The sequence below is a fragment of the Callithrix jacchus genome, chromosome 20, assembly GCF_049354715.1.
Source record: "Callithrix jacchus isolate 240 chromosome 20, calJac240_pri, whole genome shotgun sequence".
Classification (NCBI taxonomy): domain Eukaryota; kingdom Metazoa; phylum Chordata; class Mammalia; order Primates; family Cebidae; genus Callithrix; species Callithrix jacchus.
Window position 1 is genome coordinate 39,738,557 of NC_133521.1, and position 19,625 is coordinate 39,758,181.

Sequence of the window (19,625 nt, forward strand, 5' to 3'; positions counted from 1 at the left end):
TGAATTACTAAGTGAACTCACCGTGAAGCTACTCTAGCTCTGGACTTCCTGCTTCATGATATAATAAAAGTCATTATTTAAGCCAATTTTAGTTTGCCTTCTTTATTTCCAACAGACACACTAATCAAAACCATGTAAAATCACTTTATTATAATTCTCATTTCTTTGTGTTCTTTGAGCATAGTTGTCAGAATTAGCTAATGTCTGAAAATTGCTCATGGGATCAGGCATAGCATTGTCCTTGTCTCTTGTGTTTTCACTTGACGATTTCCACTATTTCAATATTTGTAAGTATTTAAACTTATGTTAACCAGCGACATTTCTTCATCCTTGAGTTAGCATTTTAGGTACAATTTTACAAATATTAAATAATAAAATTTATCTCATCAGATTTCTTTTTGTGCTGCAGTTTCTTTTCCCCCTACTAAGCTCCTTGGATACAATCATTTTTTAGCACAGCTCACCTAAGAATATCAACTTGAATGGGGATTACCTCAGTGAGCACGAGGAATGAGGTAACCTTTTGTTACATTAGCATGACCATCTCCTTTGAGCTGATTGATGTACTGTTTTTCTAATGTAATTTCTCAATTAGATTTCTTAAAATTAAATTTTCTCTTTTTTTAAGGTGATCATGCAATAGCAGCTGTGGATTAAGAAAACTGAGCATGTGTGAATTGAGATTGGTATGTTAAATGAAACCAACATAATTTGACATATATGTAACATTTTTCTGCTGGGTGATTACTACACATAGATGTTAATGGATTCATGTAATTCACCAGGGTTACAGTTTATGTGAGCCTTTTAAAAATAAGTGCAATTGGATAATGATCAAGTCTGCAGGGAAGTCTTACTACCTTTAGAAAATTGTCCTCCCTTTCATTCCTGATAAGTCACTGCATTTTGGCTACCCTGTTTACACGTCTGTACCATGTATAGTACTGACATGGTTTGGGTCCACGTCCCTGCCCAAATCTCATGTCAAATTGTAATTCCCAGTGTTGTAAGTGGGGCCTGGTGGGAGGCGATTGGATTGTGGGGACGGATTTCCCTTCTGGTGCTGTTATTATGACATTGAGTGAGTTATCACGAGATCTGATCATTAAAGTATGTAGCACTTCCCTCTTCTCTCTCTTCCTTCTGCTCCAGCCATGTAAGATGTGCCTGCTTCCCCTTCATCTTTGCCATGATTTTAAGTTTCCTGAGCCCTCCCTAGCCATGCTTCTTACACAGCCTGCTTAACTGTGAGCCAACAAAACCTCCTTTCTTTGCAAACTATCCAGTTTCAGGTATTTCTGTATAGCAATATAAGAAAGTTGTAACACAGTTACTGAGACAATAATATCCCCTTTTACTCTGTGAGTAACTCTTCTTTAAATGCTGTGGTTTCATCAAGAGATTTGCCTTCGGACCCTCTAAGGACCAAACCATGAATGTGGGGAATGGGGTTTTGTTTAAAGGTGGCACTGTGAAGTCCGGTATTTCTATCAGTCCTTCTATCAGCACTTTAGGCAAAGCAAATTGGAAGTGAACTGAACAGATGCATCCTGTTAAGAGAGACCCTTCGGAAGGTCTCCAGGTGGAGTCTTAATCCTTGGCATTGCCACATAGCAAATTATTCTTCTCTGAGTAATAAACAGACTAATAGACCATGATTATTTTTCTCAATCAAAGAACGAGACTCCTAAGCCTTTTTCTGATAGATAGGCTGCTGTATATCTACATCGAGAAAGAAAATAAGAAGTATGTAATAAAGCTTAAGATATATCTGCTTATGCTTAAAGCTTATTTATTGAGAATACTTCTGCCTGCTAGCACTTTTTTTTAGTATGTATGTCTGGAGAGAGATTGGTGAGAAACTGATTCCTTCCTGTCCCATATAAGGCAGAACAAAGGTGTGACTTGGTGTCAATGTGGGTTTTCAATTTCTGCTGTAGAAATGTAAAACTTTCTCAGGATTCTTGGTTTACATGCTGGGAAACCCCCTTCCAACTCATTCCCCATAGAAACGCACTGGTAGAAGTGAAACTTTTTTTCCATTCTCTTGCTTCACTCCCTAACTGAGCAATACCAGGTTTATATGATTAGAAATTCCCATCTTTAGGCAAAAATACTGGAAGCAGTATGAATCATACTGAGATATTGTTTTGCATTGCATTTGACAGGAAATAAAAACATGTGAGGTCTTTTTATGAGTCTCTATCTTCTGACATCTTGAAATTGCTTCACCACCATGATATAAAGACTTAAAGTACAGTTTCTGCTGAAGATAAGAGATGTATTCCTAATTTTGCAATATCTTAGAACAGGCCCTAATGCCAGCCGTCTCAGATTAGTCTTAAATCACTAGCTCCTTTGGGGAATAAGAATGGGAATATTCTGATTGTATAAGGATCTTGGGGGTTAGGGGGTTTATGTAGCTATTGTGCTGGACTTTATAAGCTTGACTGCTTTTATGCATCTTGCACAAAGTGAAATAATAAAATAGTTTTGAAAATTTTAATCTATCTCATTTATGTTGAGTGCCAAGAAAAGTGGTCTCTCCTTCTCTCTCTCTCTCTCTCTCTTTCTCTCTCTCTCTCTCTGTGTGTGTGTCAGAGAGAGAGAGAGAGAGGAGAGAAGAGAGAAAGAAATTCCATAGAGTGGAGCTGTGCTAAAGTAGCCAGCCCCCGTATCCTCTTGGAGAAGCTCCTTCAACGGCTGAAAATTCTGCATTTCATTTTAATAAAGGAGGTGAAATTCCCAATGTAGTGGTATATACGTCCCCATCTAATTATGTAGTAGATCACATTAATTTTCACACGAGTATTTTTACATGTTTTGCAGGTGTTTTTCCAAATCCGTTTTCTATTACAGATTGTAACCCCTTTTGAGGAAACAGATTTGTATTCTAATTCTTTTTGTATTCTTGCTCATAATACCTACTGCGAACTGTGGGGATTCATTAAACTCTGATAACTAGCCAGTTTTAACTAGCAGATATGACAGTTCTTTAAAGGTTAGGAAAAACTTGAGCAAGTAGCAGCAGGAGCAGTTTTAAGCTTTTTTTTTTTTTCTTAAGGAATGCATTTAGGGAAGGATGTGAAAACATTTCAGTTGTCTTGGTAGCACTATTCCTATGATTTCCACTTCTTAAAGAAGGTAACCATAGAAGTAATTTAAGCGCTTTATCTGCTGGCATCATATAATCTATTAAGCACATAATTGTCCAGTATACACTTTCTTTTTTACATCCCCAATGGATCATACCAGCTTCTTGTTTCATTGTTCAGCATATTTTCGTTATTAGTTCAAATGCCAGTTTTCCTGCCCAGTCAAGTAAGGTGTAAAGCATACAGGGGATTGCTTCTTTTGGGAGTCAAGACTTCTCTTTCTCTTTGGCTCATTTGATCCATTTTTTTGGCTTCCATCTCAAGAGTGCACACCTGGCTGGGCGTGGTGGCTCACGCCTATAATCCCAGCCCTTTGGGAGGATGAGTTGGGTGGATCACGAGGTCAAGAGATCGAGACCATCCTGGTCAACATGGTGAAACCCCGTCTCTACTGAAAATACAAAAACTAGTTGGGCATGGTGGTGCATGCCTGTAGTCCCAGCTACTCGGGAGGCTGAGGCAGGAGCATTGCTTGAACCCAGGAGGTGGAGGTTGCAGTGAGCTGAGATGGCGCCATTGCACTCCAGCCTGGGCAACAAGAGGGAAACTCTGTCTCAAAGAAGAAGAAGAAGAAGAAGAAAAAAAACAGTGCACACCTGCCCTACAATTAGTATTTAGTGGCAACTTTGAGGCTCACAGTCACAGAGACTTGCAAGAACTCAAGACTGCAGCTGAAGGAAGAAGCAGACACGCCAAAATTGATAGATGTCCCTTGGTTAATGAAGATCACAGATGGAAATACTTTTTTGTGTTTGTGTGAACATGCTGGGATTTTAGAACTGATGCTATTAATCAATCTGTACTAAAACAGAAACAGTTGCAAATATGTAATATAGAGTATCAATGGAATAGAAAACAAACCTTTAACTAAGCCTAATTTTTTTTTGAAGTTGGAAAATGTTTCCAGCCTGTTTTGATGTAATTGAAAGTGTTTAGAAGCTTTCCTGAAGAGTTGATTAATATATCAAAATCAGAAAAGGCAATTTTGAGTCTAATTTTGTTTGTTTACTTTGTAATACAGGATTCTTGGCTTTGAAATTCTGCAGGGTGAAAAATGACTGTCAGTGTGAAACACAGTAGTCAATTGAAAAGAACATTATGTCTAATAGGGAACAGCTGATACTAGCCCAATGTCTGCTATCCAGAACTATATCTTAATCAGTCTGAATAGTTCCTCACTGGCAGAGTAGAGTCCAGATTTGGCCAAGGGAGAGTCTTTGGCCCCTCAACTCTTAGTATGACAACCCCAAAGTGTGGAGTTGGTGGGGAGTTACTCTGGTCCAGGGTGGAGAAACAAGGATAGTTTGGGATCTTGATGAGCTGCAGTCTAGAACATCTGCTGTGTATATGCACAAAGGTGGAAGCAACGTCATGAAGGAAGGGGTTGCATAGCTCCTGTAGTGGGGCCTGTAAATCTTGATGATGCTCCAAGAAGCTTTTCCAATTACTTCTTGATTTTCTCAATGGGAAGGAACTAGATTATAATTATATTTGTAATTATATTTTGGCACTCAGCCTTTGGAGGAAGAGGTCTTAGTTCCAGAAAATTTGCTGTGCAAGAACAAAAAAAAATGAACTTTTTTTTTTTTCCCTAGACGGAGTCTTGCTCTGTCACCCAGACTGGAGGGTAGTGGTATGATCTCGGCTCACTGCAACCTCCATCTCTGGGTTCAAGCAATTCTCCTGCCTCAGCCTCCAGAGTAACTGTGCTTACAGGCATCTGCCACCACACCTGGCTGAGTTTTGTATTTTTAGTAGAGATGGTTTCATCATGTTGGCTCTGCTGGTCTTGAACTCCCGATCTCAGGTGATTTGCCCACCTTGGCCTTCCAAAGTTCTGGGATTACAGGTGTGAGCTACCACACCCAGCCAAAAAATAACAAACTTTTACACAGAGTTTCTGCCTTTTTGGTTGAAACGTGAGTATTCAGAGTGGTAGATGCCTACTGTAGAGTGATTTCACATCTTCTTTTATCCAGGGAAGTTCCAATTGCATATATTTTCCCCATTATTTCAATCACGGATATCTCCTAGAAGTGACAATATTTTGGTGGTTGTACCTGCTAGGCTGTCTTTCAAATCTGAAAGCAACATAAAAATATTTTACAGGATCATAGGTCTTGGTTTGGGGTTCAGAAAATAAGGTCATCACATGTATAAGGAGATAGAACAGAAAGCAAAACAAAACAAAAACCCTAAAATCAACCTGATCTTCCACCCGTTTGGGTAGGTACTAGAGTTTCCAGTCCAGGTTGTGACACAGCTTCTGCTTGAATATCTCCCCTGATAGGTTGGAAACTCACTCATAGCTGGGAAGGCGTGTAATTGTTAGTTAGCTTTGTATTTTTAATCAGACGCTTTCCTAGAGTCTCACTCATCAGGAACAACAGAGAATGTTACCTTATTTTTTTTTGACAGTTCTTTAGATATGAGGATGGATATCTTCATATCTCAGAGACTTCCCTCTCCCTGATCAAGGTTTACCAAGCCCTTCAATCATTTCATTCATGAGATTTTCACCATTCTAGGGGTCGTAACACTCTACCTTAACGTTGGTTTTCCTGGTTTAACTTTTGCAGAATAAAACTGGAACCCCCTTCCCTCAAAAAAATTTTTTGATAATGCAGTTTAAAATTGTTTTAGTTCATTTTGCAGCCACATATTATTATTGGTTTCGACTAAGCTTGTGGTCAATTGATGCCTCTTGGTCTATTTCAAATAAATGACTATCCCCACCCCCTTCTCCCCCCTTTCCCCTAATATGTGCATGTGATGCTGAGAATTGGTATATGAAAGTTTATATATATATTTGAATTCTGGCCTGCCATTCAAATCTCAAACTCTAATAAAATCTTGATTTTTTTTCATCTAATGTACTAGTTTTTTCCTGTCAGCTGCAAATTAAAGTAGGTTTTCTACATTTTTATAAGTGTTATCATTATCTTATAAAAAGGACACACTTTTTAGTGAGACAGATCTTGGATTTTAATCCCAGCTTCATCATGTAACTGCTATCTGATGTTAGGCAGTTATTTAAACTCCCTGAGACCAGTTTTGCTCATCCAAAAATAAAGATGATGATAATTTCTACCTCTTAGTTTTGTTGTGAGCATCTCCAGTAGTGTAAGAGCAGAATATAGTGCCTATCACATAGTAAGTAATGGTGATAGTAATAATAATAATAATAATAAAGATAAATATTTTCTTGACTGGGAATCCAAATCAATATTCTTGTTATCTTTCTTCTTTTCTGTGTCAGAGTTATTATTTTATATAAGGCCAAGGACAGAATGCTGTAGCCACTAGAGGCCATTCTTCAGGTTGACATCTACTAACTGACAAATGTTATTGATCAATAAATATTTGTTGAGTACAGCTATGTTTCAGTACTCTTCTGGTGACTAGGAACACAGTGGTAAAAAAGACAGCAAAGTCCCTGCCCTCATGGAGTTGACATTCACAGGGCCAGGGTTACTGCATAACATAGGGACATAATTCACATAGAGTTTGTTGGCTTTGCAAGAGGAGGAGAGAGACAAATTATGTGTGGATGTACATATATACTTAATATATATAATGTATATAATACAATATCAGATAGTGACAAGGGCTAGAATATACAATGTGATATCAGATAATGACATGAGTTATACGGAAAAATAAAACAAGGTATTCAGTGTATTAGAGAGGGAAAATGCTATCTTATATCACATGGTTAAAGACCTCTTTAAGAAGGTGAAACTGGGGTAGACTCGTAATGGAGGGAGACCATGAGCTGTGCAACTCTCTGAAAGAAAAGTGTTCTAATCAGAAGGACATTGATTCATAAATGTAAGCATTTTGGGTATAAATGGTCAGCCAGTTATTTATTCTCTTTCTTTATTTATTTATTGCTATTAATTTTTTGAGATGGAGGCTCACTTTGTCACTGAGGCTGGAGTGCAGTGGTGGGATCTTGGCTTACTGCAACCTCTGCCTCCCAGATTCAAGCAATTCTCTGCCTCAGCCTCCTGCATAGCTGAGATTACAGGTACCCACCACCACATCCAGCTCATTTTTGTATTTTTAGTAGAGATAAGGTCTCACCATCTTGACCAGGTTGGTCTCAAACTTCTGGCCTCAAGTGATCCACCCTCCTCAGCCTCCCGAAGTGCTGGGATTACAGGCATGAGCCACCACAGTCAGCCTATTTGTTTTCTTAAAACACTATCTTATCCATGAGATCTCCAGGAGAGGTTGTAAGTGTGCTTGCCCTAAGTCATCTAAACCACAGATGGATCTGAGCTTGTGTGGGGACTATGGGGAGGCATATAGGATTTGTATTTCCTTGCCCATATGAAGACCTTTCTCTCTCTGATATTTCTCCTTGAGCAAGTATGCAACTTCATGGAACATAAAGCAAAGAAGGGAACCCATAACCCAGCCAGATCAAATGAACCAACCCTAGTGGCCCATGGGGTGATAGAAGCCCTATCCAGGTTGCTCTCCCACCCCTTATTGTACACATGACATCTTCATTCTCACCTAAAGCCACACACACACAAAAAGGCAGGCAAAAATCTTTGTTATTTTTCTTTGGTGAATCCATCCTGGTTCCTAGTGATTACCACTTCCTTTTTAGGGACTGACACATCATCTAGTCATAACCGGTTTCAAAATCAAGCTTGGAGATCTGTAGGTCACATAATACGCTTTTCCCCTACTGATGGGGTCGCCCCATGTTGGGCACCACTGTTGGGGTCACCACCTGCGGGGGTCTGTTATATCCAACTGAGCATAGAAAGTCAACACCAGAACAAAAGTATGCCAAGTTGCAGGGTTTATTGCCGGCGACCACGGAGGACTAACGTCTCTCCAACCTGTGGCCCCATAAAAGAGGGTGACAAGACTTTTTATACCTGTAAAATCGCCTTGGGGGTGAGGGGAGAGGATGGGGTGAGGGGCTTTAGCCATTCCGAGGGCCAGTGGATTCAAATCACTTTCGGGGCGGGGATGAGGGTGAGGGGGTTCCAGATATTTTGAGGGCCAGGGGACTATTTGACATTCTGATTGTCATTCAAGGGGTTCACAGATGCTAAAATTAGCATTCGTTTACACATGGTCTGGGTAGGGGTGGGATCCATAGATTTTTATTTACTTGGCGCCAGGATGGAATTATCTGGGGGTGCTTACTCCGGTAAACAAAGGCCAGCAATTCTGGCATTTACAGATAATAGAAGGTATGCAGCTTTACCTCACTTTGCATCTTGTGAATAATACAGCAGTTTACAGAAGCCAAGGTTAGCAGTCATTGAGGAGAATGGAAACAGTTTTGTCTCTTTATAAAATGGCATTGTACCGGTTCTAACTCTAGGCTAGCTATATCACAGTCTGTCCTGCAGACCTTGACTCAGTGATGGATAAAGTACACTGACACACATATATTATGCTTTGCCAGTTCGATTGGGGATCTGTATGACTTAAGAGGCATCCCGGATAGTCCTGTAAACAGTTGTAACTGCTGGCCTCCACCAGCCAGTGAGACTTGCATTTGTTTAGTGAAGTTTAATTGACAAAAGCTTGAGTCAACACCACTAGAGTGAAGATTTAAAGCACAGAGTCTGATGCCCAAAGCAAACACCATTAGTGGGTTATCTCCCTGGTCAACCTCCTTCTGAGAGGGCCACCTGGCTCAAAGTTTACTTTTAAGACCACATGAGTAAACAAGTTAGTTAGGTAAACTCCTCTACATACCCTAGCTATTTGCTTTACTTATTAACTAAATGTAAAGGGCAATTTAGGCTACCATCAACTGAAACTATGTAAAAAACCCATAGGTCTTCCAAGAGGGTTTGAGACTATATTCTTTATAATTTCCTCTGCTATTTTTCCATTAATATTTTTGCCACCACCCTGAGTGAATTCCCATGTCCCACCTCAGTTTGAAAAATTAGAATGCTAATTTCCTAGCTCTATGTGTCTCTAGTACATTGCCCCAGCAGTTTTTCTATTCTCTATGACCCTGTAAAGATGACTGACAGTGACTCTTAGATTTTATCTGCAAAGTCTCTTCAAACTCCAGGATGTAATTTGTTTAGGCCTGGAGACACAAACTCTTTAAAAACAATGAGATGGTCTCCTGCTATCACCTTACCTATCTCACGTTTCAGTTCCTTCTGAACACATTTATTCAACTCTCCTGAGTTTAAAGATCATTGTCCCTGATACAGAAGCTAGAAATACAACCGGGGTGGAGTTTTATGACTTTCTCTTTGTTGTTTGTTAATGTTATATCATTTGCCCCGAGGAGTCAGTCTGTGTTTTTTAGGTTTGTCTTTTTTACTTTGATTGTAGCAGATAAGAGGGGTGTGTGTGTGTGTGTGTGTGTGTGCATATACGTGTTTCTGAGTTTGTAGATGAAGGCTTAAGCGTATTTCACTTCAACTCTTATTGAGGGATGAATTCTCCCACCTTTTTCATTCAGTTCAAGACTCCTATGCATATTTTTCCTTGCTTCAGTGTATGTTTTTGCATGAAGGCTCTAGAATCACACCATTCAGGGTCAAACCCTGGTGATTTCACTTCCTCTAGCAGTGAGACCACGGGCAACTTAGTTCACTTCTATGAACCTGAGTTGGCCTTATCTATGAAATGAAGGTAATGATATGTTAAGGACTTTGAGGCCAGGTGCAGTTGCTCATACCTGTAACCCAGCACTCTGGGAGGCTAAGGCAGGTGGATTGCCTGAGGTCAGGAGTTTGAGGCCAGCCTGGCCAATGTGGCAAAATGCTGTCTCTAGTAAAAATACAAAAATTGGCCAGGTTTGATGCACATGCTTGTAGTCCCAGCTACTCGGGAGGCTGACACATGAGAATTGCTTGAACCTGGGAGGCAGAGGTTGCAGTAAGCCAAGATTGCACCACTGCACTCTAGCCTGGGTGAGAGAAGGAGACTCTGACTCAAAAAAGAAACACAAAACTTAAGAGTAAATGATTTAATGTACATAAAGGGCTTAGAAGAGTGTCTGGCACATCTTCTGGCAAATCACCACCATCATCAGCTTTTACGTATTCCCATCATATTTCATATAGATATTTCAGAAATCTTCCGGTCAGCCACAGTTTGTCTTATGGTTAGGACACACTTAATCCAATTCTTTGTATATTTTATCTCTGTGTATTTAGGCCCCAACAGTGAGCACTGACATAAATGATGATGATGTGGAGCTCTCAAAGAGCATAAATCATCAAAGAAATATGAAGTTATGTTTAATGTACTCATGGCAGCAGAAAGGGAATGGGCACATTTTACAGAGGCTCTCAGCCGAGTCTTGTTTGAAACAGAACAGAGACTTTATAATATTCTTGCTCTAACTAATAGAAGCTAGATAGAGCTGAGTTTGTTGGGAGGCCTCTGGGAGGCACAGACCAAAGCATTGTCTTCTTAATCAGAGAACCCAAATAACCAACATTACCATCTTCAAGCCTTCTGGCTTAGTTCAAATGCTCAAGGAAAAACTTACCTTGGTCCCACACAAGGAGAAACAAATCTATAACACCTCATGGGAACGCTAAAATATTGTTTCATATCTGTATCAAAAGGTAAACTTGGAATCACTAAGGGAATCCTCAGCTTATCGACCTTTGAACCATCTGAAAGCTGCTGGTGGAACATTTGATACAATGTAATTGATTGCTCTATGGAGTGCCTGTGCACTTATGTTTTCATAATGCATTGCCTTTGGTGTAACAGCTGTCACATTCCTGGCTTCCTCTCCATCCCCCCCCTCCTCTTCCCCCCCCTCCTCCTCCTCCTCCCCCTCCTCCCCCTTCCCCTCCTCCTCCTCCTCCTCTTCCTCCTCCTCCTCCTCCTCCTCCCCTGCTTTTTTTGGTAACTGAGTTTTGCTCTGTCACCCAGGCTGGAGTGCAGTGGTGTGATCTTGGCTCACTGCAATCTCTGCCTCCTGGGTTCAAGACATTCTCCTGCCTCAGCCTCTTGAGTAGCTGAAACTACAGGCATGCACTAGCTGGGGCTTCAGCCCCACACCACCACACCTGGCTAATTTTGTATTTTTGGTAGAGTCAGGGTTTCACTATGTTGGCCAGACTGGTATTGAACTCCTGACCTCAGGTGATCTGCCCTCCTCGGCTTCCCAAAGTGTTGGGATTACAGACGTGAACCATGGTGCTCGACCCTCCTGGCCTTCTTTGATTGAAGAAGGAAGTAAATCTACTTAACACAGAAATTTCTTTCTTTATTCAAGTTCTCTTATTTCCAGGACACTGATGTATGTTAGAAACTTACAGAACAGCCAATGCCTGAGTAAGGAGGGCCCTACAGAATTCCAGGGATGCCTGGGACTGGCCGGTAAATCTGACTAATTAAGGGGTATTAGCAAGTCCATTTTTGCCCAACTAGCCAATGAAATTCTCTTAGTCTTATCAGTTATAATAATAAAGCTGATATTTTGATCTCTATTTGTCTATCTCCTGTGTCTTGTTTCTCAATGGGTTCTTAACTTGAGAAGGGAAGAGAGAGCTATTATTTATTGATCTCCTCATACCTCAAATGATACAAACAATAAGAGTGAAGGTAAGCAAGAGTCATTAGCTCCTTTCTTTAAATGTAACCAAGATGTGAACCAAGACAGTTTGCCTCAGTTGAACAATTTATCTGTATGAGCCAATGAAAATCAAACATCATTGAGGCCATGCTCTGGAGAGGAAAATATGGATTTTTAGTGTCCTAGATACTGACTATCAATCAGCTGTTGGTTATTTGGAAATTGTTGGTGTCTTTCTTTGTCCAGACTTTGCTGCCTGCCTATTTTGCAATGTATATTCATGCTTATTCTAGTTCTACCATTCACTCCAATTTGTGGGCTGTGCATAGTATCATTCAGCTGATCCTTGGTTTCCAACATGCTCAAGTTAACCATGTTGATCCCAACTTCTCTTTCATGTCACCTGTTGCTTACCCAAAACACATGGCATTCTGTTGGAAAGAATGTAAAGCAAGTGTAAAATCATGAGAGGAGTTCATTGCAGTATGTTGGACTCACATTTGGCCAAATTTATGTCATGGGAGTTGATTTGGAAACCATGGTTTTCATTCCTTTTTACCATATATGTTATAACAATTTCCTGTTAAATAATATTGTATTTTGACTTTTGGTTTTAATGTGTTCTAATACAAATACCCAGGGACAAATTCTTCAGCTAAATACATCTGAGAGATGAATTGTTTAATTGATCTAACAGTCTTTAGGCAACCTGTGAAAGAAGGATCTGATTGACTTCCATCTGGGCAAACCTGCCCCTTTTACACCTTTCATCATGGTTAAGCAAACAGACAGACAAATAAAGAAAACATAAGTCTAGGGAGCTGTGATGAAAAAGGAGCTGTTGGCAGCACGTAGGCAGAAACAAAAGCTAAGCTGAGCTGATTGGAAGGTGACTTTCTGGGGCTAGGGCGTGAGGCTTTTTTTTTTTTTTTTTAGTTGGGAGATAAAGGAATGTCATTGTGTTGGGGAAAAGAGAAAGTTTGAGCAAGATCAAGAGCAGAGGTCATATAGATGCAAAGAAACAAGGATAGGAAATTTCTTAAAGTTTTTGTCTGTGCAATAACTATGCAGTAGCTAGAGAAATCTTTTGTCTCCTCTTAATGAGTACAAACCAAGCTTAAATCCTTGCTGAGCCAGAGAGAACTAGAGTAGACTGGAGGGTGGAAAGCTAAAAGGTGACCTAATGTACAGGAGATGGGATATTAATACAAAGAACCCCAAAAATAGGACCAGAATTAAAACCTAGTTAATGAGTGTAATTCAAACAGATTGACCAGAAGAGAAGACCCTGGATGCACTAGGCAGGACCTTCCAAGCATAGAAGGAAATGAGAAGAGAAGAAATTAGTTCTCAAGATGAAGAAGCAGAGAGAACTCTGGTGGTGAGCCAAAACGTTAATGCTAGGAAAGGCTGAAGATAGTATTCTTTGGGATGCAGATTAGGGATTGGTTTTTCTAGGGGCCAGATACCAGAGTTGAATCTAAAATAAAAATGCATGAAACGTTTATTGATCAACTGCTCTGTGCACTGTGCTGGGTATTGAAGATAGAATGGGGGTGGTGATGGGGGGCAGGACAATGTAACTCCTGCCCTCCTGGGGCTTACAATTCAGTAGGAGGTACAGCAAATTAAAAAGTTGTAAGCCAGGTGCAGTGGCTCATGTTTGTAATCTCAGTGCCAAGGCAGTGGATCACTTGAGGCCAGAAATTTGAGACCAGGCTGGGCAACAAAGCAAGACATTGTCTGTACAAAAAATAAATAAATAAAAAAAAATAGCTGGGAGGCTGTAGTCCCAGCCACATGGGAGGCTGAAGCCAGAAGATCACTTAAGCCCAGGGATTTGAGGCTGCAGTGAGCTATGATTACACCACTGCACTCCAGCCTGTGCAACAGAGTGAGAGACCTTCTCTAAAAATAAGAATAATAAGTAAAAAATTGCAAGTGCTAAGTGGTACATGGTGTCATGGCAGCACATAGGCTGTACTTGACCCAGTAGCTGGGAGAGAGGTCGGGGGAATCTTTCTGGAGGAAGTTATGTCTAAGCTGAGATGTGAAGGACAAGTTGCAGTTAGGCAATCAAGGAACAAGGAAGAACATTCCAGGCCAAGTGAGTAGGATGTGGGAATGCCTGGGGGATAGGTGAGAAAAAGCTACAAAGTTTAGGATTCAGAAACCTGAAAGTAGGTTAACACCACACTCCAGGCACTTTTGACAGGTAGTGACTTTGCATGAGTTTGAGTCTGTAGAAAGAAATTTGAGTTTTGACAAAGTCACCAGGTGGAGAACATTTCTTGATGTTTGTTCCTTGGGGTGCAAGGGGTGGGGCAATACAGCGGAATTGAAGGGGTCCCCAGGACTTTGGTGGAGAACCCAGTGAGCCTTTTGGCAAGGAGGTCAGCAGAATAGTAGAGTGGGTTTTGTGGGATTCTCTGAATGCTTGGGCCATGGCCGGTGGACTACATGCTGCCAAGTTCAGAATTAAAGAATCATACAACAGAGGAAAGTGAACCTTGCACGTGGCCAGAAAAAGAAAAGACAATTTCATTTTGTATGTTACATTTCAATAATAGTCGTTTGTAACTGCATAATGAAATTTGTGAACAAAAGTTCATTTCCAGAAGAATAATCTCTAACTGATATGCAGTGCCTCAGTAGGATTTGTCCAGGTTTTAATTTTAGTTTGAATAAATAATGTAAGATACTAGCCTGGGTGAGATAAAAGGAAATCTCTCTGCTTTCATCTCTCCATGATGGAAGTAATAACTACTTTATTTCAAAACAAGTTTCCAATTAGTTTCTGTGAAATATTATTATCCCCCTTTCCCAGATACTGTAGCTCATTTTGAAACTTAATTTTGATAATATATAAACATTTCTGAAACTTGCTCTACAGGAATGACAGTTATATTTGAAGGGAAGAACGCTGCTGGGCTGTAACTATATTATTTGGGATGGTTCTAAATAATAGTACAAATAATAAAAAGGAATCAGTCAAAGCAAAATCTCATTTCATGGCTATTTATGACCTAGCAAGGATACACGAATCAAGCAAGTCCACTTTCTCCAAAGCTATTCAGTGGACTTTTTTCCTTTCCGCACTAGTTTTGCTTTACTTAAGAATATATATCATCTTGTTCCTATTTACAGAGATGGTATTATTTAAATAATTAATGAATTAAACATAATTGAGCACCTACTGTGTGCCAGACACAGTGCCTGGGGCTTGTGTGCTGGGATTTGCATGGTGAATCAGGTAGATGTGACCTCTGCCTTTGGGGGAACTTAGAGTTTAGAGGAGAGGGACAGGAGTTAAAAAAAATTTTCTGTCTCTGTCTCTCTTGCTCTCTCTCTGTCTCTCTCTCTCTCTCTCTCACACACACACACACACACAGACACACACACACACAGTGATAGAAATAAGAGGTCTATGGTGACTTGAAAACACATGATAAGAGTCAAACTGATTACACAGGACAGGGAAAGGCTTGGATATGATTCAGTGGAGGTAAGGTATAGATGAGTTATGATCCAAGCTAAACTGCTTTCACAAAGATGCTACATTGTCATGACTTCAATAAGATGTAAGTTTCTTTCTCTTTTGTGTGACAGAGGTGAGCAGTTCAAGGTTGGTAGGTAAGTCTTCCATCTTTAACATCTGGCTTCCAGTCCTACCACTGTGGGTACCATTTTGAGCCAGAAGGAGAGAATGAAATGGCTTTCGGAGGTGACTTGGCAGCTGTACACATCATTGTTGCTTGGCCAGAATTTAGTCACATAACCACACCTAGCTACAAAGTAGGCCAGAAGACGTTGTTAGTGGTGATAGCTGCATCGGGATTCTATTTAAAGAAAGCTGAGAATGGATGCTGGCAGGCGGAGGGGACAGCCTTTGGCACAGAAATGAAAGATGAGTAGAGTCAATTAGGCTGAAGTGGAGGAAGACAGAGGGGAAGGAAGCACATAGAAAGGCCACATAAAAGAAGGAAGTGCGGTGACTTTCACTGAAAGTAGGCCGTGGGCCTGGGTCATAGAGGTGGGCAGATTCAAGGTGAGTTGGGCAGGAGCCAGATTATGCTTAGCTTATGGTTCAGAGCAAAACTTTGGTCTTCATTCTAGAGTAATATGAAGCCATTAGGGTTGAAAATGGAAGTAGGGGGACCCATGAAAATTCTTTTTGAAGAGATCACCTAAGACAGTGTGGAAAATGGATCAGCGGGCACAGTAGTCATACACCACGTCAGGCACCATGCTAGGTACTGGGAAATGGCAGTTGAGCAGGATAGACCAGTCCCTGACTTCCCAGAGTTTGTATACCATGGGAGGGAGGGAGAAAGCAAACGAAGATCTAGGGGCCACAGGGATAGCTTTCCTATGACAGAGCCAGGCAGGGACTATCGGGGCACTTTGGCTACAAGCTGGGAGAGGCCCTGCTTCTGCTTTAATTGCAGCTTCTCTCTCCATAAAATGGAGGAAGCCTCCAACAATTAATTAATTCAAGGTGGAGGTATTTTCTACCAGCATATTTATTTACTTATTTATTTGAGACAGAATCTTGCTCTATACTCCAGACTGGAGTGCAGTGGCATAATCTTGGCTCACTGCAACTTCTGCCTTTCAGGTTCAAGTGGTTCTCCTACCTCAGCCTCTGGAGTAGCTGGGATTACAGGCGTGCTTCACCAGATCTGGCTCATTTTTGTATGTTTTCAGAGAGATGAGGTCTCACCATTTTGGCCAGGCTGTTCTCAAACTCCTGGCCTCAAGTGATCCGCCCACGTTGGCCTTCCAAAGTGCTAGGATTGCAGACATGAGCCACCATGTCCATCCCAGTTTATTTTTTCTTAATTGAGGTAAAATTCACATAACATAAAATTAACCATTAACCACTTTAAAGTGTACAATTCAGTGGCATTAAGTGCATTCATGATATTGTATAACCACTATTTCTATCTAGTTCTGACATATTTTCATCACTCCAAAAGGAAAACTCATGCCCATTAAGCTCCATCATACTCCTAATCCTTCTCCCCCAAACCTCTGGAAATCTATCAGCCTGCTTTCTGTGTCCATGAATTTACATACTCTGGTGGCTTCATATAAATGGAATTATGCAATATATAACCCTTAGTGACTTGCTTCCTTCACACAGCATGATGTTTTTGTGGTTCATTTATGTTATAGCATGTTTTGGTACTTAATTATAATTTTTTATGGCTGAACAATATTCCATTGTATAGATAGACCATATTTGGTTTATCTATTCATTCATTGATGGAGGATTGTACTATTTCTGCCTTTTGGCTATTGTGAATAGTGCTGTCGTAAACATTTGAGTCCACTAGTTAATTTTTTTCCCCAAAGTAGATTTTTTTCACCTTATGTATAAGAAACTAACAGGAGAGGAAGCAAAAGGTGAACTGAGTTCTTCCGTCCTCAGTTGTGTACTGCCACCCCCATCACTCTGACCCAAGTGCATCTGCAGGTGCCAGGGTTCTGCCCGACTTCACTCAAGCTCTCAGACTTCTCTCCTGTTGCCTGCCCCACTTCTATTCTCCATGCCAGCTCTTCTGTTCTCTTACTGGGATTTCCATGGTCTCTGCAAGAAACTCCACACCTCTGCTTTTGCTTCCTGTCTTCTCTCTCCTCTTCTCATCACCCACACCTGGAAACCTCGCTTCCCCTTACTGGCTTTCCACATTCCTTTGTTCTTCATGATTGCCCTTCTTCAAAGTCAGCACAGTGTCATCATTCGAGGAAGGTGGGAACAGTGTGAGGAGATAAGAAGAGGGTTGTTGATGTGCAAGAAGGTCAGTTGGTTCCTTCTTTCCTGTTCATTCGTTCACTTATTGTTTTATTCATTCTTCCAGTAAAGATTTGTTGAACACTCACTCTAGATAAGAAACTTATGTAGAAAATCTAGGCAAAACCATTCAGGACATAGGAGTAGGCAAGGACTTCATGACCAAAACACCAAAAGCATTGGCAACAAAAGCCAAAATAGACAAATGGGATCTAATCAAACTCCACAGCTTCACACGGCAAAAGAAACAGTCACTAGAGTGAATTGGCAACCAACAGAATGGGAAAAAAGCTTTGCAGTTTACCCATCTAACAAAGGGCTGATATCCAGAATTTACAAAGAACTCAAACAGATTTACAGGAAAAAAACAAACAAGCCCATTCAAAAATGGGCAAAGGATATGAATGGACACTTTACAAAAGAAGACATATATGAGGCCAACAATCATATGAAAAAATGCTCATCATCACTGGTCATCAGAGAGATGCAAATCAAAACCACATTGAGATACCATCTCATGCCATTTAGAATGGCGATCATTAAAAAAACTGGAGACAACAGATGCTGGAGAGGATGTGGAGAAATAGGAACACCTCTACACTGCTGGAGGGAGTGTAAATTAGTTCAACCATTGTGGAAGACAGTGTGGCGATTCCTCAAGGACCTAGAAATAGAAATTCCATTTGACCCAGCAATCCCATTACTGGGTATATATCCAAAGGACTATAAATCGGTCTACTATAAGGACACATGCACACAAATGTTCATTGCAGCACTGTTTACAATAGCAAAGACCTGGAACCAACCCAAATGCCCATCGATGATAGACTGGACAGGGAAAATGTGGCACATATACACCATGGAATATTATGCAGCAATAAAAAATGATGAGTTCGTATCGTTTGTAGGGACATGGATGAATCTGGAGAACATCATTCTCAGCAAACTGACACAAGAAAGAAAATGAAATACCATATATTCTTGCTTATAGGCGGGTGATGAACAATGAGAACACATGGACACAGGGAAGGGAACACTACACGCTGGGATCTATTGGGGGAAATAGGGGAGGGACAGCTGGTGGGAGAGCTGGGGAGGGATAGCATGGGGAGAAATGCCAAATGTGGGTGAAGGGGAGGAAGGCAGCAAAACACACTGCCACGTGTGTATCTATACAACTATCTTGCATGTTCTGCACATGTACCCCAAAACCTAAAATGCAATAAAAAAAAAGAAATTTATGTAAAGATTCAGACATGGATGCATGGTCTGGCTCTTTTGGAGCTCACAAGTGAGTCAAATGTCCAAACAAGTAAGCCATAAGACCATCCTGACTTTTAATAGGGATACAAACAAAGTATTGTTGGAGCTTGGACAAAGCAGATGGGCAAGGGGTAATTGAGAAATTCCAAGGGCACTTTGAGGGAGAGGTTTTTCTGCCCAGGTTTTCTCCTAGATCCTATCTAAATAAAACCATATCTTTTACTTTGTATTTTAATCTAGGACTTGGCCATTATCTGTGAATAATTCCAGATGGATAAACTCAGGCACAGAATATTCAGGCTTAAACCTTTAGTAATGAAGTGGTGATTTGAGTGAAAAGCTGATTCCCTGATGTGTTCTTCATTTCCTAGCCCCCATAAGCTCACTTTCCTATAATTGCAGGGTTCAATTTTCTCTGTTTTTCTTACCTCAGTGTAGAAAGGCAGACTGGTGATGCTATTTTTTCAGATGAAGAAAACAGGGAAGGGGGAGTTTACCCAAGGCCACTTATCACTTTTATGGAGGAGCCAGAATCACAGCTCCTACCCTTTGAGTTTCCAGCCTGTTGCCTAGCTACCAAACCTCCCTGCATTTTCTACTGCACAGCAGCTGAGCAGGCACTTAATAATCATAATTGATGGTGTTGGCTATCAGGGAGAGTTCAGAGTGGTTCTGGGGAGTTTGTTTTCACATACCAATAAATTTTATTCTTCTATGGTCAATAACCTATATTAATTTGCTCTAGATATCACCCCTGTCTTAACTCACAATGAAGCTTTCTTAGCTACATTGATGATTTCTCTTGTTTTTCTTTATCTTGACTATTCTTTCTCGTGGACTAGAGTTAGTATTTACAGTTTTTACACAT

General features: G+C 40.6%; 1 long non-coding RNA gene across 1 annotated transcript in view; it reads left to right on the forward strand.

The window, feature by feature from the left end:
* Nucleotides 1-19,625, forward strand: part of LOC103789530 (uncharacterized) — a 79,231-nt gene that overhangs the window by 16,069 nt on the left and 43,537 nt on the right. The window contains exon 3 of the long non-coding RNA XR_013530528.1: nucleotides 629-686. This is a non-coding gene — a long non-coding RNA (uncharacterized LOC103789530). The remainder of the gene's footprint in view (nucleotides 1-628; nucleotides 687-19,625) is intronic.